Raw genomic sequence first — 14,084 nt, forward strand, 5'->3', positions numbered from 1 at the left:
TTACATATGAAAAAGGTATCAAGTCAATAAAATAGGTTCCCATCTTAAGAAATTAGGGAAGTAAAATATACCCAAATCAAGAAGGAGGTAAATAATAATAAAAATCAATAAAATAAAAAAGCAGAAAAACTATGAAGAAAAATCAATTAAATGCAAAACTTGTTTTTTTGAAAAGATTAAGAAAATGGATAAACCTCTATTCAAAATGACCAAGACAAAAAGAGTAAAGACACAAATTACCTACATCTGGAGGGACCATCAGTACAGATGACATCAAAAACATAATAACAAAACATCATGTTGTTTCATTTGATAACTTAGAAAAAAATGGACAAATTCCTTAAAAGACATAAACAACCAAATCTTACTCAAAGTAAAATAGAAAAACCTGAGGAGTCTATATATATGAAGGAAATTTAAAGGAAAACTCTTGATAGAGATGGTATGATAGGCAGTCTCTAAGATGGCCCCCCAAACTCCTCATCTGCTGATATTTCCAACATTATATACTTTCTTCTTGAGAATTTAAAGGTTTACAGACTTATTTCTTACAAATAGAATATGGGGGACAGGAAGGAATGAGCTATCACTTATGAGACAAGGTACACTGGCTTCTGTTTTGGGTTGTCTCTCTTTACTCACTCTATGCACAGCAAGCTGTCACGTTGGGAGTAGCCCTGGTGTGAAGACCCACATAGTATGGTGAGAAAATGAGGCCCTCAGTCCAACAACCCACAAGGAAGAGAAGGCTGTCAACAACCATGTGGGTAAGCCTGGATGTAGATCCTACAGCTCCAGTCAGATTTTGAGATGTCTCTTCCCTGACTTACAGCTTGACTACCACCTCATGAGAAATCTTCAACCCAAACCACCCAGCTAAGCTGCTTCCAAATTCCTAAACCACAGAAACTGATAGTATTTTTAAACATACTAATTAATTTATCAATTAAAACAATTAATTTATTAAATTAAATTTATTTTAACACATATTAATTTATTAAATTAATAAAAACAATTAATTTATTAATTAAAATATAATAATTGTACATATTGATTGGGCACAGTGTGATATTTTGATACATGTAATAATAATATCAGAATAAGAGGCATATCCACCACCTCAAACATTTATCATTTCTTTGTGTTAGGAACATTCAAAAGAGATATATAATTATTGTCAACCATAGTTACTCTACTGTGCTAGAGAAATTAGAATTTATTCCTCCTCTCCAACTACACTCCTGTACCTGCCATCTTCTCTCCATTCCCACATCCTTCCCAGCTTTAGGTATTATTCAGTTACTGCCAACTCTCTTCTTCTATGAGATCAACTTTTTTAGCTTCCTTATATAAATAAGAATGTATGGTATTTGTATTTTACTTAACATAATGTCCTCCAGAATCATCCATGTGGCTGCAAATGAAAGAATGTCATTGTGTTTTTTACTGCTAAATAGTGTACCATTTCATCAGTCAACGAACAGTTAAGTTGATTCCACATCTTGGCTATTATTAATAATACTACAATGAACATGGAAGTGCAATATTTTTTCAATATACTAATTTCATATTCTTTGGATACACAACCATTTGTGGGATTGCTGGATCATATGGTAGTCATATTTCTAGTTTTTTGAGTAGCCTCCATACAATTTTCCATAGTGGCCGAACTAATTTATATTCCTACCAACAGTGCATAAGAGTTCCCCTTTTTCCACACCCATGTCAGCATTTCTCTTTTCTCTTTTTAATAACAGCCACTTTAACTGGAATGAAGTTGTATCTCATTGTGTTTCAATATGCATCTCCCTGATGAATAGTAATGTCAAGCATTTTGTCGTACGCCTATTGGCCATTTGAATGTCTTCTTTTGGGAGTTGTCTATCCTTTGCCAACTTCTAACTGAATGATGATGATGATGATGATGATGATGATGATGATGATGATGATGATTTTGCTATTGAGTTGAGTTCCTAGTATATTTGGGATACTAACCCCTTGTTAGATGTATAGTGTGTGAATATTTTTTTCCCTTTTTGTGTAGATTCCCCTTTCACACTGTTGATTATTTCCTTTGCCATTCAAAAGCTTTTCAGTTTGATGTGATTACATTTGTCAATTTTTGCTTTTATTTCCTGACTTTTGAAGTTATATCCATAAAAAATTTGTCCATATCAATGTTCTAAATAATTTTAACCATGTTTACAAGTATTTGTGTAGTTTTGGGTCTTAAATTTAAGTCTTTGATCAATTTTGAGTTGAATTTTGTGTAAGAAGAGAGATATAGGTCTAGTTTCATTCTTTTGCATATGGATATCCAGTTTTCCTGACACTATTTATTGAATAAATTAGCCTTCCCCAGTGTATATTCTTGGTGCCTTTGTCAGCTTGCTATAAATTTGTGGATCTATTTCTGGGTTCTCCACTTTGTTTCATTGGTCTTTGTGTCTGTTTTTATATCAGTATCCTACTGTTTTGGTTTACTATAGTTTTGTAGTATGTTTTGAAGTCAGGCATTATGAAGTGTCTAGCTTTGTTTTCATTTTATTTTGATCAAAATTTCTTTGACTATCGGAATCTCTTTAAGTTCTATATGAATTTTGGTATGTTTTCTATTTCTGTGAAGAATGCCAATAGTGTTTTGATAGGGATTACATTGAATCTGTAGATTGCTTTGGGTAATACAGACATTTTAACAATATTAATTCTTCCAATCCATGAACATGGGATGTATTCCCATTTGTGTGTGTGTGTGTGTGTGTGTGTGTGTGTGTGTGTGTATACTCTTCAGTTAACTCCATCAGCATTCCAAAGTTTTCATTGTAGAGGTCTTTCACCTGCTAGATTAAATTTATTCCTAGGTTATTTTTTTTATTGTTCTTGTTGTTGTTCATTTTTTTTAAAAAAAATTATTGTGAATGGTATTGCTTTTCTTGGTTTCTGTTTTCAGATGTTTGTTGTTGGTATATAGAAATGCTGTTGATTTTTGTATGTTGGTCCTATATCCTGCAACTTTACTGAATTTATTGGTTCTAACAGTTCATTGAGTCTTTAGGTTTTCTATATCTAAGATCATGTTGTCTGCAGGCAGGGAAAGTTTGACTTACTTCTTCTGTAATTTGGCTGACCTTTATTTATTTATTTATTTATTTGCTTGACTAATCTCTGGTTAAGACTTCCATGTTTATTTTTTTAAGATGCTAACTTTTGAGGGAATATTTAATGTAGCAATTAAAAAAGATAGTGTCACTAGCAAATTTTACCAAACACTTAGGGAAGAAATAACACCAATTCTAAACAAAGTTTTCCAGAAAACAGAAAAGGACACTTTTCAAGTTATTTTATGAAGCTAATAGTGTCTTGATACTAAAACTATGAATAGACATTATAGCATCAGAAAACTAAAGCTCAATGTACCTCATGAACATAGACACAAAAACCTGTAACAAAATATTTGCAAGTTGAATTCGGCAATATATAAAAAGCACAATATATCTTAGCAAATGGAGTTATTCTGGGGATGTAAAGTTTCAAAATTTAAAAATAAGTCTCTTTCACCTTATTAATAGACTAAAAACAAGCAACTATTCTCTCTCTCTCTCTCTCTCTCTCTCTCTCTCTCTCTCTCTCTCTCTCTCTCTCATACTGAGGATTGAATCTAGGGACACTTTACACTGAGCTACATCCCCAGCCCTTTTTAAAAAATTTATTTTGAGACAGCATCTTACTAAGTTCCTTAGAGCCTGACTACATTGCTCAGGCTGGCCTCAAACTTATGACTCTTCTGCCTCATCCTCCTGAGTTGCTGGAATTACAGGTATGCACCACCATGCCCAGCTTATTCTCTCTCTTGATGCCGAAACATCATTTGAAAAAATTCAGTGTATCTTCATATTAACAGCTCTCAGAAAACTGGTAATAAAAGGTAACTTTCTCAGTTGATTTTTTAAAAAAATCATTTACCAAAGATCTACACTATCCACATCATACCAGAGGGCCCAGCCAAAACAAGAGAAAGAAATAAAAGGATACAGATTTTAAGGGAATAAATGAAATTATCTTTCTTCATAAACAACATGATTGCATATGCAGAAACTAACCCCTACATTTCAAAACATAATAAAAATACTGTTAGATCCAACAAGTAAATTTAGCGAGATCACAGGATATAAAGTCAATATATAAAACTGAAGTGTATTTTTTTTTTACTAGCAACAAACATTTGGAAATCAGAATCTAGAAAATAGAATCATTTATAGTATATAAGACATAAATACTAGAGATAAATCTTAGAAATATTAGCTGGGTTTGTGTGCTGAAAATGACAAAACTATGATGAGAAATAGCAAAGAAGATCTAAATAAAGGAAGAGTTATACCCTGCCCATAAAAAACAAAACAAAACCAAAAAAAAAACTCAATATGGTTAAGATGTCAATTGTCCCCAAATTAGTCTATAGATTCAACGCAGTCATAATCAAAATAGCTGGCATTTTTATGGAAATAGTCAATATGATTCCACAGTTTATGTAGAAAAGTTAGGGACCTAAAATAGCTAAAGTTATTTTTTTAAAAAAAGAACAAAGTTGGAGCACTTGTAAGTTCTCCCTTCTAGATTTAATATAAAGATACAGTAATTGAGACAGCATGGTCATGGTAACAGGATACATATAGAGAGCAACAAAACCAAATAGCATGTATCTCTGGGTGTATGTGTGTACCTTTGCAATGTACTTATAAAACTGATTTTTAATGGGTGCAGTGGTAATACAATAGAGAAAAAATATTCTTTTTAATAAATGATGCTGGAAAAATTGGGCATCCCTTGTTACAATATTGTGAAATACATACTTGATCTTTGTTCCTGTTCCTTGGCTCAAACCTCTTGAAATTCTTGTAATTTCCAGAGTGACAGGAACGTTTTTTTTGTTATAGTATTTGGGTTTTTTCCCCCAGTTCCTGGCATAAGAGCTGTAAAAGCTTTAAAATCCCCCAAGTGATGGTTGTCTTTTTGTATGATGAGATGAAATGACAGGTGGATGGGCTCCTAGGTAGCTTCAGATTGGTGTCTAGTCACCAGGAAGACCAAAGCTTAACTGGAAGTTTGGAATTTGTATCCTCACTTCCTGACCTCCGGAGGGAGGGACCAGGAGATTAAATTCAGCCATTAATGGCCAAAGATTAGTCAAGCATGCCTATGTACTGAAACCTCCATAAAATCCTAAACAACAGGGTTCCGAGAGCTTCCAGACTGGTGAAAACATGGAGGTGCTGGGAGGGTGGCCCACCTGGAGAATGTATGGGAGCTCAGCATCCCTTCTCCATTCTTTGCCCTATATATCTCATCTATCTGGCTGTGTCTATTGTAATAAACAGTAATTATTGTATAATCTTGTTGTATAATAATCATAAGTAAGCCGTTTTCCTGAATTCTGTGACTTGTTCTAGTAAATTATCCAGCCCAAAGAAGGAGACTTGAGAATCTCTAATTTATAGCTGGTTCCTCTAAAGTACCAGAGGCCTGGAACTTATGATTGGCATGTGTTTGGAAGATAGTCTTGTAGGACTGAGTCCTTTATATGCAGGTATGATGTAAACTCTAGGTAGTTAATATTAGAATATAATTAATTATTGGATACCCTCTTGGTACCTGGAGAGTTGGAGAATTGGTTGTTGGTATGGTTATCATAAGTGTTTGTGGTTATCTAGAGAACACAGTAATTTCCAAAACAAATCCACAAAAGAAATCTCCATCCACAATTAGCTCATATAAAAAATTCACTGGAAAGACCACACAAAGAAATATAAAAACCAAACACTTTAAACATCCTACATGAAAACATAGAAGAAATTCTTTGGGAACTTGGATTAGGAAAAGATTTGTAACGGAGAAAAAAAGCAACAAACCATAAGACAAAGTGAATAAAATAAATTTACTACAAGGAAAAATTCTGCTTTTTGAAAGGCACTATTAAGAAAATAAAAAGAAAGCTGGGTGCAGTGGTACCCACCTGTAATTCCAGCTACTCAGGAGGCTGAGGCAGGAGGGTTGTAAGTTCAAGTTTGAGACCCTATCTCAAAATTTTAAAAAAGGGCTGGAGATGTAACTCACTGGAAAAGCACTGGCCTAGCATGACCAAGGCCTTGGGTTCAATCCCCAGTACTGCCAAGAAAAGAAAAAAGAGAAATATAAGGTAAAGATTTGGGGGTGGTAATTTGAAAAACAGAAGTCTGAGAAGGACAGTTATCCAGAGTTTATGAAGAACTTTGAAAACTCAATCATACAAAGATAAAAACTCAGGTTTTAAAAATAGACAAGAAGTTTAATAGATACTTTAGTAAAGAAGCCATATGGATGGCAAATAAGCCCATGAAGACATGCTCAGAATCCTTAGTCATTAGGGAAATGGAAATTAAAATCACAAGGAAATACCACGATTTGCCTACAAGAATGGATGACATTTTCTAAAATCTGAAAATACCAAGTGTTGGCAAGAATGTGAAGCAACTGAAATCTCATACGTTGCCACTTTGCTAGTACAACAACTTCAGGAAGCAGTTTGGCAATTTCTTATGAAGTTAAATAGACACTTATTGTATAGCTCAGCAATCCTACTCCTATGTATTTACCCAAAATAAATTCAGACACATGTCCACAAAAATCTTGTACATAAATACTTACAGCAGCTTTATTCATCACTGTCCCATACAAGACACAACCCCAATGTCTGTAAACTGAATAGATAGAAAAGAGTTGTTTTAGAGCATTAAAATGGAATACCATTCAGTTACAAAAGGCAATGAAATACTGATGTAAGCAAATCTTTAAGGACAAAAAGCAGATCAGCGAGTGCCAGGAACTGGGGGTAGGGAATGCAATGGTAACCCCGGAGAATTTGGGGTAATAGAACCATTCTACATCTTGGTTGTGGTTCTAGTTGCACAAAGATCTGTACATCTGTGAAGGATGCATTTCACTGTATGTCAATTATACCTCAACCTTCCTGACCTTTAAAAAAAAACCATGAAAAAAACTTGGAAAGTCAGCTGTGGTATCATTACTTCCAGTCGACATGGTTCTAGATGTCCTGATTGGTACAATGAGTAATAAAGAGGAAATAAGAGACTTCAAGACTGTCATTGTTGGCAGATGATATAATTGTTCACATGGGAAGTAAAAATAAAAATAAATAAATAATTAAAAATAATTATGGTCAATAAAAGAGGTTAACAAGTTCACAGTTATAATATCTATACACAAAAGTCAGTTCCATTTCTATTTACCAGAAATTTTACTTTTACAAAGTTATCATTTATAAAGCCACCAATACAGATTGTCAATGAATAGATCTAACAAAAGACATGGGCAATCTTCCCGGAGAAAATTTACACAAGGGAAGGGAAACATCTGCCCCTCTCAGGAACCAAGGTATTACCTTGTTAGATGATTTATGAACTTATTAATAGGAAAATGATTATACTTTTGCTAGAACTACTTTGGGACAGACTGAAAGGATGAATTGGAATACATAAAAACTCACCTGGAACAATATAAAGAAGGTGTGGAATGGCATAAAGGAAAATAACCTTGGGCACATACCCAGCACCCAGGGCAGTGAACTCTTCATGCCCATCAGAGCACTCCAGCCTCACTTTCCATCTGGGTTGTCCACACGGCCACTGAGTAGTAGCATTGGAAATGGAAACGAGAAACTTGGTCTAGCTTTTCCTGGTGATATCTGATTTATCCTTAAATATTAAAATATTACAAAATGCTTACATAGAATAATAGATTGATCACCCTTGTTCCCACCACTGAGCGTTGTTCACACCTTACCATATTCTAGTAACAATCTTACTTTATTCTCTTTCTCATCAGGAGGAAATAGCCATAGGGAAGGTGACAGGTAAGCTTGTTTGCCTTTACCTCTTTCTTTCCGAGGTTATAATGGGAGGCAAGGATTCCATCCACATTCCAGATATACTATGAGGCATAGTAACTTTAGTATGGAGTCAGAGAGGTAGTGCCTGGAGGATTAAAAGGAGAGGGGAAAGGTGATAGTTTTTCTCCAACAACCTCCTTAGGAGAGGAGGTGCTTCAACTGGATCACCTGGGATTTCTGGTGTATATCTCTACTCCCATATCTTGATTTTAGCCTGAGTGACTAATTAGGTATTGGCCATGAGGCCCTGGGCAGGTGAGTTATATGTGGGTAGTTAATAAAGGTCAAGCCACAAAGATTATAAGAGTGTTTGGGAGTTTAAGGGTCTGCATTGCCTTTGGTTCAGACTATTGGGAAAGGGAGCTAAGTAAAGGACATGACCTTCAGGCTCAGGTCAGGGACCACAGACTCCTGGAATGAGTGAAGTTTCCCAGAGGATTTTTAGCCCTGTAGGAGGCCAGCCATAACAAAACCCGCCTGCTTTAGTTGCTCTGTTCTTTTATTGTGTAAGTGCTGACCTCTTATTTTAGATATCTTTGCCTTATGGTTTAGCTGCATTTCTTTCTCACTCAGTTAAAAAAAAAATTTTGGACATAGGTCCAAAAACCTCATAAGGATGTTTAAACCTGTTTCACTGATCCAGGAAATGGTGCCTGGTAAGAACTAAAAATAACCCAGAAAGGCTCAGGCTAGGCTTCAGTGGCAGAATCCAAGGAGTTCGAAGGATTTCTAAAGTTGGCCAAAGGCTCTTCTGCTTTTCTATTTCAAGATCAGACACTTGAGAATCTTCAAAAATCTGAAGATCATTCCTTCCTTTTCCTGGTATTGAAAAATAGGAGAACCCTGGCTTAACTCTGGAGCAGATTGCAATTTAAATTTTGGTTCTTCTGTCAGGTGGGGATGATTGTATAATGAGGTGGTTAAGGGCATGGGCATTGGAGTCAGACATCCTGGGTTCAAATCTCAACTCTTACCATGGGGCCCTGGGCAGATGAGTTAACCTTGCTCAGCCTCAGTTCCCTGGTCTGCAAAATCAGGGTTACTTTAAATAAGTTAATGTGTACACTTAACATAGGTAATAGAACCTAGTAAGTAGCTCTTACATTACTCTTTTTATTGTAAACATAACCATTTCTTGGTTTTCAGTAAAGAATCAGTACACCTGATTGTGTGCATGGGGTCAATAGATTTTTGCAACTTCTGTGTCATAGTCTGTTGACAAAACCCCGTTTCCTCATATTCTTGGGCAGGCAGCTAAGACCACATTTCCTAACTCCCTTGTAGTTAGGGGATGCCCTGTGACTGAGTGCTGACCAACGGAATATGAACAGAAGATAAAGGTGCCATTACTAGGGATGTTCCATAGATATCTCCTGGAAACCTCCTCCATCCTCTTTTCCCTGGGATGAGGAACAATTATGCTGACCCTAGAAACTGTATTAGTCAGCTTTTTGTTGCAGTGACAGAAATGAGTGACACAAGAACAACTTAGAATAGGAAACATTTCTTTTGGCTCCATCTCAGAGGTCTCAGTTCATGGTCAGCTGACTCCACAGCTCTGGGCCAGAAATGAGTCAGAATATCATGGCGGATGGGAGCCATAGAAGAAAGTTGCTTAGCTCATGGCAGCCAGAAAGCAGAGAGAGAAAGAGGAAGCAGGGACAAAATATACGACTCCTAAGGAGACACTTCTAGTGACCTACTTCCTTCAGCCACACCCCACTTGCCTATACTTATCACCCAGTAAATTAATAATTTAAATGGATTCATTTAAATTATTAATCTAGTGGATTAGTTCACTGATTGGGTTACAACTTTCATAATCTAATTATTTTTATCTCTGAACATTCCTACCACATTGGATAGGACACTAATTGGAGGACACCTCATATCAAAACCTTTCGTTGAAGGTGGAAGATTCCCTGCCATCTGGAGTTCTTGCATGACCTTGGTGGGTGTGGGGACAAATCAACCTCCACTGAGAAGGACACTCACTTGGACTGTGATAACTAACCTTCTATTGTGTTTGAATGACTGTGTATTTTGTTACTTGTTTTAGCGGGTAGTTGCAAGTGTTTTGTGCCTCCTTGATCATCTTCTTCTTTAACTAATGCTTCTTTCTTGCTTCTCACTTCCTACTTAAAATTCCTGACTGAAATAAAAGAGTTTAAATAGAAAGTTTCCTGAGGAAACCATTAACCAAAATCATCTGGAAGCTCCTCCTGATTTTAACAGAGTATGTCTGCTTCTCTTCTCTTTCTAAGACCTAGGAATCTTGGGAATTATGTCTAAGAGGATTTTGAGAGCAAGCGGATATGGGAAAGCTCAGATTACCTGGATTTTACTCTTCTTGACATCAGAGCCTTAACTGTAATGAGAAGGGTTCACCTGGCCTAGGGTTTCCATTTAAATGTATTCAAAATTGTTCATGGAGAGGTTTAATTGAGGAGGGTTGAAATCGTTAATTGAAATCACATTCAATTTGGTACATGTGGTTAATGGCAAGAACCATAAAGAATTCACAGTGGGTTTTGACATCCGTCTCTACTCCTCCTCACTGTGGATGAGTAGGTTGGCCTTAACAGAAAAGGCTGAAGCAAGTTTGTGCTCCAAAGCAGTTTGTATCCTCTTCTGTAGGTTCCCTGCAGCTGTTGTCCCCAGGTCACTTGTCAAAATCTTTTTCTTGTCTCCAAACAGCTCTGCCTTTCTCCCTTGTGCCCGGCAAGGTATTGGCTGTTTCCTTTACCTATTAATAAAAATGGCTGGCTGCTAATGAGAACGACTTGCTTACCAGAGCCCGCCCCCCAGCTGCCCTCTCTCTGCAACAGAGATAAGAAGGATGTTTTAAGCTCCCATGTCCGAAGAAAATGTGGCTTCTTGCTTGAAGTCTGCAACGTTGTCCCACCCTCAGCTAGCACTTTGACACTTCCTGTGTGAGCTGCCCCATTAACTCTTCTCCAGTGCCAGAGGCTGAATTGGTCACACTCTGGGCCGCTTTTCTCACTGCAGGGTTTGGCAGCAAGCTGTGTTCTTAGATTCTGTTCTACAGCCTTACCATCTAATTAATGAGTCTGCAGTGAACTGGCTGTTAGTGACTCCTCAAAATTCTATGTTGAAACCTAAATCCCAACGTGATGGTCGGGGAGATAATTAGGTCATGGAGCTGAAGTCTTCATGAATGGGATTGGTGCCATTATAGAAAAGGCCAAAGAGCTAGCTATCTCTTATTCCTCCATGCGAGAATATAATTTTGGGTCTCTGAAAACCAGAAAGTGCCACCTCCCTGGACACTGGATCTGTTGTCACCTTGGTTTTGGGCTTCCCAGCTCCTGTAACTGTGAGAAACAAATTATTGTTGTCTCCTGGTCTGTGATAATTACAAAAGTCCTAATTAACCAAGGTAGCAAATATATTGTTTAAATAAAAGACATGACCAAAAACTCAAACCCTTTTTTAATCCCCTAAATCTCCCTGAGAGATCTGAGACTTTTTCTAACAGTCTGAAAACAGTGTTAGAAGAGATATTAAAAGGTTGCTGGAGTTCAGGGAAAATGACCAATTAATTCAAACTAGATGCTCTAAAGCTCATAGATGTATAGATGGGTAACTAGAGCTTTGATTGTCAGTGGGTCAGCACTCATAGTTAAAAAACAGAACTATGGTTAATGATACAGTCTTCCAGGATAGCTCACTATCATCCACACTGCAGTTACAAAGATTAAAATATTATACAAAAGAAAGGAATTTGTTTGAAGGAAAACTCTAAAATCCCATAGCCTTCCTATTCCAAAAGCAAAAGAATTCCAGAATATGTTGCAAAATACAGAATTTTCTAATTTTTAGATTCTTATTAGGAAAACTAATTCTGAAATTCTAATAAGCAACAATTGATTAGGACAGGTAGTGAATAATTAATTGAAGCCAAATCTTCAAGTAGAACTCCACTCAAGAAATCAGTCCATCTCGTCTTGGAGCTTTGGGCTGTCTTCAGCCATTTTCTATTGTATCAAGTTGGATGTGATGTTTTCCTTAAAAACCTCCATGGAATGGGAAACAATTGTTAGTATCTGGACATACATTTTCCTTAGGGAGAAAAAGGAATGTAAGAATTCATTTGGTTTTCTCTAATATCAAGGTTAATGTTATTGTCCCCTTTTTGCATATATAGTTAAACAGGTTGAATAAGGTCATACATAGGTAGACAAGCTGAATAAAGACTATTAGGAAGACACAGTGCTCCAGTGCAGGCCTGCCTGGCTCTGAAACACATTTTCTCTGTCAAAAGCTCTGGTATCTATGTTATATGTATTTATGGGTATGTCAAAATGAACCCCACTATTTTGTGAAAATATACTACACTAACAAATATATTTATTTTTAAAAAGCCTGGATATAATCATAGAGTACGTTTATGTACTGAGTTCTCTTCCTACTAAATGGGGATGATTTAAGAAGATAAATAATGAAAGAAGAATCAGTCTAATATGTCAATAAAAAAATTGAATTCTACAACGGAACCCTACAACTTTCTCCTTAAATACTTCAGTTAAAGTCTTGTTTCTTCTAAAGTTGAACTCCCTTTTGACCCAGGCTGAAAGATTTCTTTGGAATTAGAAGGGGTGCAATTCATAGTGGTAGTGGTACAGAGAAAAGGTCAGGCTTTGAGTTTCCAGCCCATCTTGGCCATCAAGCTCTGCGGTGCTTCCTCTGGCCTCTAGTTAAGAGGTTGTCTGGTGTTGGTACACCAAAAAACAACTGCTGAAATTATATAACAGTGAATGCTTTGGCTTCTTTCTTAAGAGATTCAAGACGTTCAGAGTAAGACCAAGAATCTGCATTTTCCATAGGTAACCAGGGAAATTAAGTTAGCAAGTACCTTAATTTTCCTTAACTATTCTCATTTTCCCTTTTTCTTTTAATCCCACCCCCTTGAGACTGAGGTTTCTTTTTTAAGCCATACTCTTTTGTTCTCTGTCCCTCTAGAACTGCCTGCTGGTATGTGATCAGGGCTTATGAAGGCTCAATGCTAAAGCCAGAAAAGCAGAGGTAAGATCTCAAAGCCAGAGGCTCTGGAGGGAAGATGCCTCAGTCAGGAGGAATAGAAGAGTTGCTAAGTAGAATATAAGTGGTATCATATTCTTTTGGAAAAATATAGGCATATAGTTCAAGACAAACACAAAAGATTGTCAAATCTGATAGATTCATGCCAGAAAGGTGAAATTCCAGAACAAAGGCTCTTGGAAAATGCTACGGGCACAAATAAGGCTTTTAAGAAGCCACACAGGGATCAAAAGCAATGAAGAAATAAAGGCCAGGAGCAGGTGACGTAATGTTGGCAGACAACAGGGTGAGCAGCGCTGCTCATTTCCTGTTTTCTTCTCTACTCCATCAGGGACAAGGATCTCCAAGCTGAAAATTTGCAGAATAAACACATTGAGAGAAAACGTCATCCAAGGATTGGAGAGGAGTTGGGAAAGATCAAATTGCATGAAGAGAGTGAAGCTTTTAAGAGCAGATGAATTACATCACAGAGCACTCAAAATCCTTGGCTATCTATAAAGCATATGGAGAAAGAGGGACTGCATGACGGGAGACAAGCAAATCTAATGTTTTTTAAAGTTTGTTTCTAGAAACCACATTAACTAACTGCAGTGTTAATCCTCTACAAAATCTCAGTAGAGATGACAAGTTAGATAATTTGACAGAAAAGAGAGTGGTGATCACCAGGAGCCAGCATAGGATCTGTGGAAACATGTTATATCAAAGCCTCCATGTTTTCTTTTTTCCTGTTGACAGATTGGGGAAACTTGTGGACATGGATTAAGCCATGTCAGATCCAGGTTTCAGAGGATCTGTCTGGTAAATCACTTTAAGAACGAGGCCTGTTCAAGAGCCCAGCCATTTAGATGGCCTCTGTACTCACCCTCGTGGTTTCTCTTGCATCCTATCCTCCACTCAAACTCAACATCATTCTTACATATTCCATAGAGCAAGTTGCCATGGTGACAAGACTCCACCTGACTTCAGATCCAGGGATTGAGAATTTTTTCCTGTCTCCTTGATTTGCATAGGGCATTCAGCTCCCTGACTCTCTAACTTCAGTTTCTGGTTCTGACTTCTCAAACACAATGTGCACCTCTCC

The 14,084-nt window shown here is 36.8% G+C and overlaps 1 pseudogene; it reads left to right on the forward strand.

Annotated features, from left to right (window-relative positions):
* The window catches only part of LOC114086397 (ATP-dependent DNA helicase Q1-like), a 161,733-nt pseudogene extending 147,967 nt beyond the window's left edge, over window positions 1-13,766 (forward strand).
* Window positions 13,767-14,084: the final 318 nt, after the last annotated feature.

This window comes from Marmota flaviventris, chromosome 5, assembly GCF_047511675.1.
Source record: "Marmota flaviventris isolate mMarFla1 chromosome 5, mMarFla1.hap1, whole genome shotgun sequence".
Lineage (NCBI taxonomy): Eukaryota > Metazoa > Chordata > Mammalia > Rodentia > Sciuridae > Marmota > Marmota flaviventris.